We start from the raw sequence: 12,993 nt of genomic DNA, 5'->3' as shown, positions 1-12,993 counted from the left end.
TATTTTTCCCTCAGGCTATGAAAGGAAATTCTTCTGATTTTTGTCATTTGGGAAGACAGAGAAAAGACAACAGAAAGAAAGAGTAATCATCCTTGACCCAGCCACTTTCAACATGTTTTGCAATCCCCTTCATTTTTACATCCTTGTGACAGTACAGTATCTAGAGGGAATTTTGAAGTTTTAAGGGTTGACAGTGGGTAATTCATCTATTTCCTTGAAATTCAACTTTCCCTATACTCCAGCTCATATACCTTCTACCGCTCCTACGTTGTTTTGCGATTATGAAAAGTAGAGCTAGGACAAACTTTTTTTTTTTTTTAAAAAATAGGAAAATCGCCTTCATCACATTCTTTGTTGTTGTTGTTATCTGATACCCTGAAATGTTTCCAGGATGAAAATAGTTTTTTTCAATTTGTTATTAGGTAAGCAGTAGGTTCAATAATGTCCTGAAAAGTATATCAGTAGCAGTCACAATTATTCATTTTGTAAAGAGGAGAGGGTCTCAAAAGGTATTCTTCCTCCTTAATGGAAAAAGTGAGAAATTAACTGACAATTAATAGGTTAAGACGAGTTGCAGGAATAGACACATGAACAAAAGCACAGGAAATATATACATACATTCCATACCATATGATAGCATACCTGAAACCCACCTGAATTTTGTGACGTAATAAATAGGCTCTATTTAGAATAGAAAAGCACTTGAATTTTTTCTTTGGTTATTGGCTCTACATCTGTCCTAGAACCATTGTTAATTTTATTAAAATTAGTTATTTGTTAAAAAAGTGAGTGAATAAATCTATGCCCACATTTTAGATAATTTGCCTTGCAGGGATTCCTACAGGCTTACACATATTGCCAAATTCCTTTAAACAGAAACATAGGCCAGTGCCTGCGTCATTGTATCCCGAAAGTACTGATAATTTTTTTAAGGGTTGCTAAGCTGAGAGGTAAAATATGTCATTATTGTTTTAAAAGAACCTTTTTATTTGTGAGTCTTAATGTGCATTGCTATATTGAAACTTATGTATTTACTTTTACATCTTCTGCCTGTAAAATGAATTGATGAGAATTCATATTAAGAGATTTAATTCATTTTAAAACGAGGGCTTGAAAACCTGTTTTTGAAGAACCACAGTTCCTATTCGAACTGCTTTTCAGGGACGGTGGGAGGGAGAGTGGAGAGAGGAGAGGGGAAGTGGTGAGACAGAGACAGAGACAGACAGAGAAGAGAAAGACAGAGACAGAGACGGAGAAATTGAGACACTTCCAGTATCCACCTCAAGGTACTTCCTTAACAGAAACCTAATGGATGAGGGACACCTAGTAGTCTGTGCAACACTGTGTCTTAACTTACTTGCAAACAGCTACTTTCTAATTTGGGTCCTCCAAAATGTCTTAAATTTATTATGAAACAGAAATTATATTTTTTAACTTTGTAGCATTTTTATTAAACACTGGTTGTGAATTATTTACATAATTCAGGACATGCATTATTTTATCAATTTGCCGTGAAAGAGTTTTCACAATACGACTGACAACACAGTCCATTCATTTCTTCCAGTCCTACTACCTTTATACTCACTGTAAGACAGAAATTTTGCCGTTTAGCACTAATAACTTGCTGTTACTTTTGCTACTTCCTTCTGAATGAGATGCATGTGTGGAGTGTGAGACATAGGGCCTGTGATCCCTAATATAACTGATTTTTCTTTTTCTTGAGAACAAAATTTTATTCTAAAAATATATTTCAGTATCAGTGAAATACCAAGGGTTTGTTATTATTGTAAAAAGAAAAAAAGTAAGAAGAATTAGCTTAAAATTTTTGTTTGGAAGATAAAATACGATCACTGTAATATACTGACGACACCTATTTATCTGCATTTGAATTATTAATTTTATGAATTATCTAAGGAAATTTTAAAATCATTGATTGAATACTTCCTAATATTTAGATATCATCTGGATTGCCTTTATCTTCAAAAAAATACTTCCTCGAGGAATGCAAACAAAATCAAGCATTTGCTCCAGTGAACACAATTAGGAAGATAAATTTATGGTTAGGAAATGTGATCCAAAGTAAAATATTGCTTCGCGTCACTGTTTTTCTCAATTACTGTTTTTGCATATAACCAAAAAACCTGACCGTATTGAAGTACTGGTATTTGACAGTAACCAATTCTGCATCTTATTTACAGAGAGCAGACAACTAAATTATTTCAACCTGAAAGCATGGGAAACTTTAAAGGCATATAATGACATTTAGTACTTCAAAGGGTTTTTTTTTTCTGTATTTTCAGAGTGCTAAAGAAAGGGGTACTCAAGAAAATTTAAAGCCCACCTACAAAGTTTCGATTAATTTGAAGTACTGAAATATCAAGAATGCAGGGGACAATACAACTTATATTTAAAAGGCTCCCGTTACTATAAAAATGTATCTAAAGTATAATTTGCAAAGATATGAAAACAGTGGTTGAAAGACCAGTTTGGGGTATTTTGGTAACCTACAATTTACCTATCAGCCCACATCTTTTTTCAAACTAATGTAAACGATGTTCCATAACATTTTCGCGACACTGCATTGTGTCACATACATCCTGTCGCATACACATGATGGGCAGTTTTTATCATTCATACTCATCGCATCAGTTGGCCATAATGCACAGTGAGAAGAGATGATCTTTTTATATCAAAATTCTTGACATAGGGTATTCTCTGTAAACCAAAAGCAGATCTCAAACACTTCTGACTTCCGTTCAAGGTTTTTTAGGAGGGATGAGCAAGCAGCCATAAATTTCTTTTTTTCTCTATAACGTCCTCCGTTCATTTGACAGTCAACAGATCTCACTCAGATGTCCCTCCAGCTGTTTGATTTGTCTTAGACCCCTAGTGTTATACATAATAACAAGTTACATCTCTGAGTCCTCATTCGCATCTTTACTCCCCAAAAACCATTTGTGTAACTAAGGACTCTATTCAGAATCTGCCTTACTTAGGGGGTGGCACAAGCTCATAAGCAGCAATTATTATTATTTTTTACTTAATCAGCTTTAAAAACATGCCTCCACCCACGAAGACTGAAAATCTCTGTTCAGATGAAAAGTAAGATAAGAGGTTATCCCATTTTTCCAAAAACTATGTTAGAGGATCCTGGGTTGTGGAACTCGATGAAAAAAACTAGGGCCTAGGTAGTAGAAAAGGGAAAGGGACCAGGGTGACCGCTGAGGCAAAATTACTTGGGTCCCACCTACTCTGTCATTTTATATGCTGTGGCATGAAATAGGCAAGGATTTCCATCCTGGCTGTGACACATCCTGACTGTGATGGTGGGAAAGTATTTACATGCTTTGGTTCTGTTTTTCATTTCAGAAGAGAAATTACGATATTTGCACCAAACGATTGCTATGAAGAATAAATAACCCATGAAATAGGAATCACATTGCAGATGGATTTGGCTCATATTCCATTTCTCATTTAAACTTTCGAGTATTTTTATTTCATTTTACCTTTAGAATTAACGTCTCTAGCAAATGATAATTGATTTTAAATTTCAAGTAGGGATATAAGGCTACCTTTCTAAATGAATTTGAGTTCAGAGATGCATTTTATTTGAAAAATATAATGATTAAATGGCACTGTAGCTAGTGTGCGGCATGGCATCCATTCTACTCTTGGTTTGTAAATAACTGAGATCAGACAGGGCTACCCTGAGTCATGGTATGGGCTGAAAACTGCTCCTTGCTGTGTGTGATGCCAAAGAACATAAGGAAATATTGTGCTCATGCAACAACATACAACTCAACACCAGAGTCTGTGTGTCAAGCAGTCAGGCAGTCTTTGTGTACCACTGCAGGGGCCTACAGGGCCACCAGGTTCCCTACTGCAGTTGTTAGGTTGGCTTGTTACACTTCCATAGATTCTTGCAGTAAGGAGACAATGAGCCCAAATGGATTCAAACAGTTTATTACTTACAGACATGGCAAAAACAAGATTAGCTTGCTGTCACTTGCCTCTGTCTCTGGTCCCACAGTTTGACAGTGAATAGAGGTGTTCACTGAAACAGACATCAAGGTGGTGGCTCTTTCTGTCGGTAAAGAGCCCCAAACGGTACCTCAAGGCACTGAGCAGTTTTGTAGACCACAGTTGTATTCTCAGGTGGGGTAGGACGGACATCTTGTCCACAACTGAAACCAGGGATGGATGAGTAATGACCTCGAGTCAGCCTCCAGCTATGTACGGAGGGAGGTAAGAAACTGCCTGGTGGCAACTCCTCAACAGGCCGCTTATCTCCCCTTGCTCCAAGAGGAATCCCCAGGTGATCCGCCAAGATTCAGGTCAGCTTGCAGTCTAGGCCTGCCTACATGGCCTAAGTGGGCCCATGCAGAGTTGCCAGGGCACCAAGGCTCCTGTGCAGTGTGTCTGGCACTGAACAACTGGCCATATGTATTGTGGCTACAAATACGGCATCTGTAATACAGATTTCTAAATGGAAGAGATATTTTTCCTGTTAGGGTCACTACAAAGAATTAATTGATTCCATAGACATGCATTGTTTCCTGCCATGTTTATGGATTATCTAGGATGCTGGAACTGAAAAGACCAGACATTTGGTGTTTGCCATGCGGAATATCACACTGTTGGGGCAGACAGACACATAAGAAGAAAAGCAGTTGAAGTGCAAAGGAAAACACAGAAGGGACCCAGCAGGAAAACAAAAACAAACAAAACAGTGGGTGAGATGACCAAGAAGCAAGAGGAAAGCAAGGGAAGGGGACGCATTGTGAGAGTGAAGGAGGGCAACTGGGCTTTTCACATCCACTGATCACTGGGTTTATATACTTGATTCTGTCGATTTAAAGATGTTGACATCTATGTCTCTGCTTTGAACTGAATCGTGGCCCCTGCAAAAAAATAATTCTGTGTTGAAGACCTAACCCTAACCCCCAAAGTGATGGTATGTAGAGACGAGGCCTTTGGGAGATAATAGAGTTTAGCTGAGTCCATGAGTGTGAGTGTGTTTTTCATGATGCGATTCATGCCCTTTTAAGAAAAAAACACCAGCACTTACAAGATTTTTCTCCCCCGCCTCTCTCTTTCATTTAGAAGCAAAGGTGAAAACACAAGGAAACGTACATGAAGTTCATCGGTGGTCAAAGAAGGAGGCGGGAGAAAGCAATGCTGGGAAATCTCTGGGACCGGACAGAAAGTCAACTGGAGACATACAGACTTCTTTTCCGACGGTTGGTATAGGACGGTTAACATTTACCATTAAGAGTAAATAGAGATGGTATGTGGGCAAAAAGATAACTGAGGAGTTTCGTGATCTTGGGCTCTGGTGCCTGTCCTTGTTCCTGGGAGGGGTCCGTAAAAGAAAATTTCTCTGACATTTCACAGATACGTTATCCTAGATACACAAGACCAATGGATGGCACCCGCTTAAGGTAAAGATTATCCTTGGGCTGAAGAAGTTTCAGGTCTTGGACTTGACGACCTCCCACGATCTTCCCAGTTAAGAATTTACGATCAGACCATCTTGTGTGGTTACTTTTGGTCATTGAGCTTGTCAGGCTTGCCACATAGCCTCTTACGCTTATCACGTCTGCCCTGTAGCCCCTTTTCCGTTCACAGGAGTGTAGCATGCCTCCTCATGGGTCACTCTTTGTACCTCACCTTTAGAGACCTGCTGAGACTAGAGTCTAGATATAGGTCTAGAAGCAAAGAAGAACGACAGGGGTGAGTTCTGAGAAGACGTAGCATTGTATTGCATGTCCGCTGCATCAGGAGAGGTTATTACCCTTTCCTAAGGCAATGCAGGGTTCATCCCCACAGACAGAGTTGGAAAGGCCTGTCCTACGGTGGTTGGGGAAGCTCCCACTGGACGTGAGAAGGCCAATTCCACTGGGGGGGAGGCGGGGAAAATCTTCCACAGGCAAAGAAGTCTTGTCAGATTTTAGGGGCTCAGTGTCCTCAGCTTCATCTGGGACTTTCCCACAGATTCCCATCCCAACTTAGAGGATCCCATCCTTTCCTAACCAATTACCCTCACTTTAACAGTAGACACCCTGCAAAGCTAGGACTTCAACATGCATTGTAATTCAGCCAGTTGCAAGATGAGGATCTGCATTTGGTTTTCAGCAATTTCGGCCCTGTGGACACATGAGATTAGGCTCTCCTTTGGGGCACATGTAGAAGATCTCAGGTCATATTGTTGCTCTCAAGTTGGGAATTCAGATCCCACAACTCATTCTTTTCTTTTACCCCTTTGTCCGGGGACATTAGAAGAAAGCAACCAATGTCGGTTTTTTTTTAGTTTAACAAAAATGTTCAAAACTATTATATACAGAGTCAGTTAGGTGTTTGCTTCTTATACGTGGTTGAGTAGGAGTATCCAATGCAGACACTTTCCACGTCTCTATGAAGAGGATATGGACGATCAGGCCTCCCTTTCTACTGCAATCGTCTTCATTACTGTCTTTAAATCTAATCAGATTAGACAGCCAATTCCAGAAACACAAGACCAAATCCTGAAAACTCATTCTTAAAACGTGTTTCCCCTACAAGCACTCTCAGTACCAAGATGTGCATTAGCCAAGGTTCTCCAGAGAAACGGACAGGATAGGATGCACATAGGTACATATAATAGGATATCTGTATAAGAATTTCCACATGTGATTATGGAGCCTGAGAAGTCCCACGATTTGCTGTCTGCTAGCCGGAGAACAAGGAACGCGAAAGTCAGGTGGGAGGGCAGTTGGGTGGATGGCAGAATGGGGTGAAGGGTGGAAGAAGTACAAATTAGTAGTTGATAGATGGTCACGGGAATGGGTAGCGTGGCATAGGGAATGCAGTTAGCAGTGTGATGGTTGGTGGAGAGCCGGAGGAGAGAAATATCAATTACCGGGATTGTTCTATAAACTATATAAATGTCTAAGCGACGTACTGTACACTTAAAACTAATAAAATCAAATTTCAAAAAAGACGCTGGTTATGAGGATACTTGGTGAACGGAGGGGAAGAAGAGTTGAGCTCGGTGAGAACGTTAACAAAAACAGAATGAGCATATAAAAGAACAGAGAAATCATTTAAAAAAATCAGTCAGAAAAGAAGAATACAATGACTGAGATGAAGAATACACTAGAAGGAATCAACTGTAGATTGCATGAAGCAGAAGATCGAATCAGCGGTTGGAAAGACAAGGCAGATAAAACACCTAATAGAAACTGGAAAAAGAAAAGAGAATTAAAAAGTGAGGATAGTTTAAGAGACCTTTGGGACAATATCAAGTGTAACAATTTTCACATCATAGGAGTAGCAGAAGGAGAAGAGAGAAAGCAAGGGATTGATAACCTATTTGAGGAAATCATGACTGAAAACTTCCCTAACCTGGTGAAGAAAATAGATATACAAGTCCAGAAACCGCGGAGTGCCCCGCACAAGATGAACCCAAAGGGACCCAGCATAATGAAATGGCAAAAGTTAAAGACAAAGACAGAATCCTAAAAGCAGCAAGAAAATGGCAGCTGGTTACTTACAAGGGTACTTCCATGAGACTGTCAGCTGATTTCTCAAGAAAAAACTTTGCAGGCCAGAAGGGACTGGCAAGAAATATGCAAAGTGACAAAAAACAAGAACCTATGACCTAGACTACTTCACCCACCCAGCAAGGCCATTAATTAAAACGGAAGATGAGATAATGAGCTTCCCAGTCAGCAAAAAGCTTAAGAAATTCACCACCATCGAGTCAGTATTATAAGAAATGCTAAAGTGACTTCTTTAAGGAGAAGGGGAAGAAAAAAATAACAAATATGAATAATAAAATGGCGATAACTGTGTATCTCTCAACAATCACTTTAAAAGTAAATAGATTAAGTACTCCAATCAACATACACAGGGTAGCCGAATGGTTAAGAAAACCAGACCCACACATAGGCTGTCTACGAGAGACCCACTTCAGATCGAAAGACACGTACAGATTGAAAGTAAAGATATGTCAAGGATGTCAAGCAAATGGAAATGAAATAGAAGCTCTGGTAGCGATACTTATATCAGACAAAACAGGCTTTAAAACAAAGGCTATAATAAGAGACAAAGGAAGACATTACATTATGATAAAAGGTTCAATCCAACAGGAGGATATAACCCTAGTAAACGTTTGCAGTCCCAACCTAGGAGCACCTAAATATATAAAGCCATAAAATATGTAAAGACAGACATAAAGAGATTGAAAGTAATACAGTCATAGTAGGGGACTTTACCACCCCATGGACACCAAGAAACAGATCTTCCAGACAGAACATCAACACGGAAACGGCGGCCTTAAATGATACGCTGGACCAGATGGATTTAAGTGATATTTTTAGAGCGTTGCACCCCAAAGCAGCAGAATATACACTCTTCTCAAGAATGCACGTCGGACTTATTTCAAGATAGACCATGTGTTAGGCCACAAAATAAGTCTCAGTAAATTTAAGAAGACTGAAACCATATCAAGTGTCTTCTCCGACCACAACGGTACGAAACTAGAAATCAATTAGAAGACACAAACTGACAAACACATGAAGGCTACATAACACGCTACTAAACAACGAATGGGTTAACAATGAGATCAAGGAAGAAATCAACAGGTACCTTGAGACGAAAGAAAATGAAAACACAACAACCGCAGATCTATGGGACACAACGAGAGCAGTCCTAAGAGGGAAATTCATAGCAATGCAGGCCTGCCTCACACCTAAAGGAACAAGCAAAAGAACGGCAAACAAAGCCCAAAGTGAGTAGAGGGTAGAAAATAAAAATCAGAGCAGAAATAAATAGAGTCTGAAATAACTATGCAAATGTAACCAAGAGCTGGTTCTTTGAAAAGATAAACAAAATTGATAAACATTTGACCAGGCTCATCAAGGAAAAAGTAGAGAGAATCCAAATAAATAAAAGCAGAAATGAAAGAGGCAAAGTGACAACTTACTCCACAGAAATACAAAGGATTATAAGAAAATATTATGAGCAATTATATGGCAACAAATTGGACAATCTAGAAGAAATGGATGCATTCCTAGAAATATACAATCTTCCAAGACTGAGTCAAGAAAAAACAAAAAATCAGAACCCACCGCTTACCAGCAACAAAATCGAATCGGTAATCAAAAGATTCTTACCAAACATTCAAAGAAGAATTAACACCTATTCTTCTCAAACTATTCCAAAAAATTTTAAGATGGCCCCTTTGAAAAGTATTTCCAAACAATTTAGGTATTGGACCCAAGGGCACTGAAACAATTTTTTTTGGAGGGTATCCAATAGTTACATATGTTGGAGGATGTAGAAGGAGAACAATAGGGAATTTGAATAAGACTCTAACCTCATAGTTTCTATGATTGAACGTGAATACGTTCTTGAATTTGAAACTAGTACTTTCAAAGTATGGATGAAATGGTTGCTATAGTAGGAAAGCTTATATTATTTATACATCCCCGTAGTATCAGAATATGTAAATGTCACAGATAAAACGGGAAAGCTGCAGAAATGTGTCAGAGTTCTTTTTATAGCTCTTATGTTAGTTAACATCATGGTAATTTGTACTTGAAAGTTGATGAAAATAGATCTTAAGCATTCTCGCCACGAACTATAAATGTTAACTGTGTGCCGATGGAACTGTTAATTCCTTATGTTTGTCTTCAAATCATTCATCAGTATACAAACATCAAATCACTCTGTTTTATGCTTTAAGTATAGACAATTATATTGATTAGTTATGCTCAATAAAGTTTTTCAAACGGACTTACTTTAGGAAACAGATGTTAGAATTTTCAGGGGCTCATCTTCTTCCCTCACTGTCTCTTCCATTCTTCCATCCTCTCTTCATTCATTCTCTTATATTCCATGCCGTAAGCCATTTCATACATGTGCTTCACATCTTGATATGAGAAAAGATGACGAAGACTTACAACTAGTGTGACCGTATTATTTATTATACAAACTGAAACACTTTCGAGCATGTGAAAGGCATTAATCATAATTGCACCGTTACTACATGTGATGTTGGGGACACATGGTTACTTTACTTTGACTATCGCATAAGGACTAAACTAGTCCAGAGGAACATTTTTGCATTTCTGCACCATAGAGAAAACACATACAGTACTGGCCTTTCTATTTACTTCACGTTTGCAGTACCAAATGCCACTTTTCCGTCTTAGCTTTCTTCTATTCAGAAGATTATTTCAAGTCAAAGCATTTAAATGACTCTTGTCAATTCCTTTAGTTTTTTAGGTGATCGGGGTGTTGCTTTGGCTATTCAGTAAAAGAATTCACAAGTTTTGCTTCAATTTAAAGCTTCCACTTAACAGGTTCACTTCATCTCATGAGTTCTGAATGGGAGTAGACTTTTCGTTTTCTTGTACCAACAGAAAGAGGAGTATTTTTTAAAAAAATATTAGTAAAATACATCCCTGGAAGTCTGTCTCATAAAAACAAAATGGTCGTGTTTCCTGTTTGCCTTTAATGGAATCGAAATGAAATGCTGCTGTCATTTTATCACCTGTTATGTTTATCTTGCAGGGGAAGGGCAACCACAGGACTAAAGGAAGAGGAGTTGAAACCATGCACAGTGTTCTGTGGGATATTTGACTGTTACCATTCTCTTAATAAAGTTTCACAGCTTTGTGCAAAGTGTCTTGCCAATCCTTTGTTAAATTTATGGCCGAGTGTTTGATCCTATTGAAAAGTATCTCATTTTCTGACATTTTCTCCTCTGATCGTGCTGGTATATCTAGAGGTGTTTGTACATTGATGTTGTATCCAGCAATCTTGCTAAATCTGATTATTAATTCCAAAAGGTGATGTCTTGATCCTTTTTGATTCTCAACATGCAAAAATCATATCATGCTTGAATACAAGCAGGTTTTTTTTTTTTTAAGTCTTAAATGTTATGCCCTTTTTCCTTTTTCCTGTTTTCAACACTGGACAGAACTTCCCAGTACAGTGTTAAGAGAACCGGTGAGAGGGGACCATCTTTGTCTTATTCCTGATAGGAAACGGAAATTTGTTAACTTTTAACCATGTTTACTCTGACGCAACTGGAAATCCATTCGAATCCTAGTTTGTGGAGAATACATATCTTGAATATATGTTGACCGTCATCAAAATCTTGTGCATTAATTCAGATGATCACAGGGTGGTGTTCCTCCGTTAATCTGTTAATGTCATGAATGACATAGATAAGTTTGTATATTTAAACAAGCGTCACCTTCTTTGCCGGAGGTCCGAGGGTAAAATTGGTCACCATATATTATCCTTCTGAGTCATTGACGTCCTAACAATTTGTTTAGCTTGTTTGTGTATGATCTCATGAGGGACATGAGCCTATACTTTTATTGCACGTTCCCTCTTTCTTGGACATTCGTTCCGAGGTTACACTAGATTCATACAACAAATCGGTATGTTAAAACCTCTTTTTCTCATCTCCAAAACGGAAGCCTTTGCATGGCTGAGAGGATCGTAGACTAGGCCTTCCCGTGTTCGGCTCTTTCTAGATTGCATCCCTCTTTTTAGTCGTGGACCTAGAGAAGGCAGGTAACTGACTCGGGTGATCCAGCTAGGGCAGGTCACAACCCAGCCAGATGCCAAAACCCATGAGCAATCCAGCTGGGGCACTCCTCCCGATCCAGCTCCCCTGTTACTCAAGGGGTACCTTCCCTGTGCTCACAGAAACAGCCCTGCACTGTGTCTTTCCACCTTCTGACGGTAGGCTGACCTCCGATCCACCTCTCAGAAAAAGTTCCCTTCGACCCAGTGCTGGGGGAACCACCCTGGACTCCCCGTTTGAGTTCGGAGTTACACTCGGATGCTGAAAATTTACTTTTCTTCCTGATCGGAGACTTTATGTCAGAATCCTTGTTGGGGCAGGAGCGAGGTCTGTCCTGCACAATGTTCTGAGCTTACAGGGAGCAGGGAGGGACATGAGGGAATCTTCTGAGGCCAGGCTGCGGGCTGGCAGAGAGGAAGCCAATGGGAGTAATAGGGAGTAACTGTGGTGTGGTGAATAGGGCCGGGGGAAGCTTCTCATGGGCCCCTGAGGTAGAAGCCGTGGCCTGGTGCCCAGAGAGAGTAGTGGGTATATTCGAGGAGAGAGAGTTGTGACATATTTCAGTAGGAGAGGGAGTTTGCAGAAAGGACTGGGATACTGAGGGATTTAATGGGTGTTGCCATAGGCATTGTAATGGCAGAGCTCTATCGTCTCTTCAGAATCCAGGACCAGACAGTGTATGCTGAGAGATGGCAGAGATGACAGGTTCCAGGGCCCTACTCCTGTGGATCTGGAGTTTATCCTAAATGCCTGTGGGGCAGTACGCAAAAACTGACATCAGCCAGTGGAGCATGGTTGTTCATAAAATGGTCATTCCAAGGATGCCGAAATTAGAGGTCACTCTAAGGAACACTCAAACTCAGGTGCCCGCCCCCATCCTCCGAGTGAACCTGCCTTCCTCCCACAGACATGGCATTTACTGCAGACTGAGGAGACTGCAATACCCCAGGACTCTCCCATAATGGTGGACACAACAGAAACTCTGTCACTGCCCACCCAGCAAGTGAGAGCCAAAAATTCATAGCCGTGTCACAGGGTACAGCCTCTAGGCTCTTCAGGGAGGCGTATAAGGCCTCTGAGTGAAGGGGATCTGTGATCTGTATGTAGGAATTCTCTGACCTGGTTGAGGTGTGCTGTGCACGCGTGGAGGAAACGGACTGAGGGGCATCCCACTGCACTGACCAGATGCATCTGCTCCGGATATGCTCTTCATGGGTGGGAAACTTAAGTGGGAGATATTCACAGTGTGATCTGTCATGAGCTGCTGAACAAACCTGCTGTGCCCATTGCCGTTACTGCACCGAAGTCTTCTTTCCATCTCCGTCTCCCTCACCAGATTGTTAGCGTGCCATCGGAAGGTGGGAAACACACCCAGCTCATCCTGCTGTCCTCCGGGCAGAGGACCCGAC

The 12,993-nt window shown here is 40.2% G+C and overlaps 1 long non-coding RNA gene across 2 annotated transcripts; it reads left to right on the top strand.

Moving 5' to 3' along the window:
• The first annotated feature begins 333 nt into the window (after positions 1-333).
• On the top strand, positions 334-6,730 carry LOC105311205. Of its 2 annotated transcripts, none has more exons than XR_002778801.1 (3): positions 334-950; positions 5,104-5,240; positions 5,395-5,530. It is a non-coding gene; the product is annotated as an uncharacterized LOC105311205 (long non-coding RNA). The 2 variants fall into 2 exon arrangements; XR_897642.2 differs by lacking the exon at positions 334-950 and adding an exon at positions 6,713-6,730 and having other exon boundaries at positions 4,923-5,240; positions 5,395-5,441.
• Positions 6,731-12,993: the final 6,263 nt, after the last annotated feature.

The sequence above is a fragment of the Pteropus vampyrus genome, unplaced genomic scaffold (assembly GCF_000151845.1).
Source record: "Pteropus vampyrus isolate Shadow unplaced genomic scaffold, Pvam_2.0 Scaffold1000001849, whole genome shotgun sequence".
NCBI classification, from domain to species: domain Eukaryota; kingdom Metazoa; phylum Chordata; class Mammalia; order Chiroptera; family Pteropodidae; genus Pteropus; species Pteropus vampyrus.
This window is presented reverse-complemented; position numbering and strand designations above follow the sequence as displayed.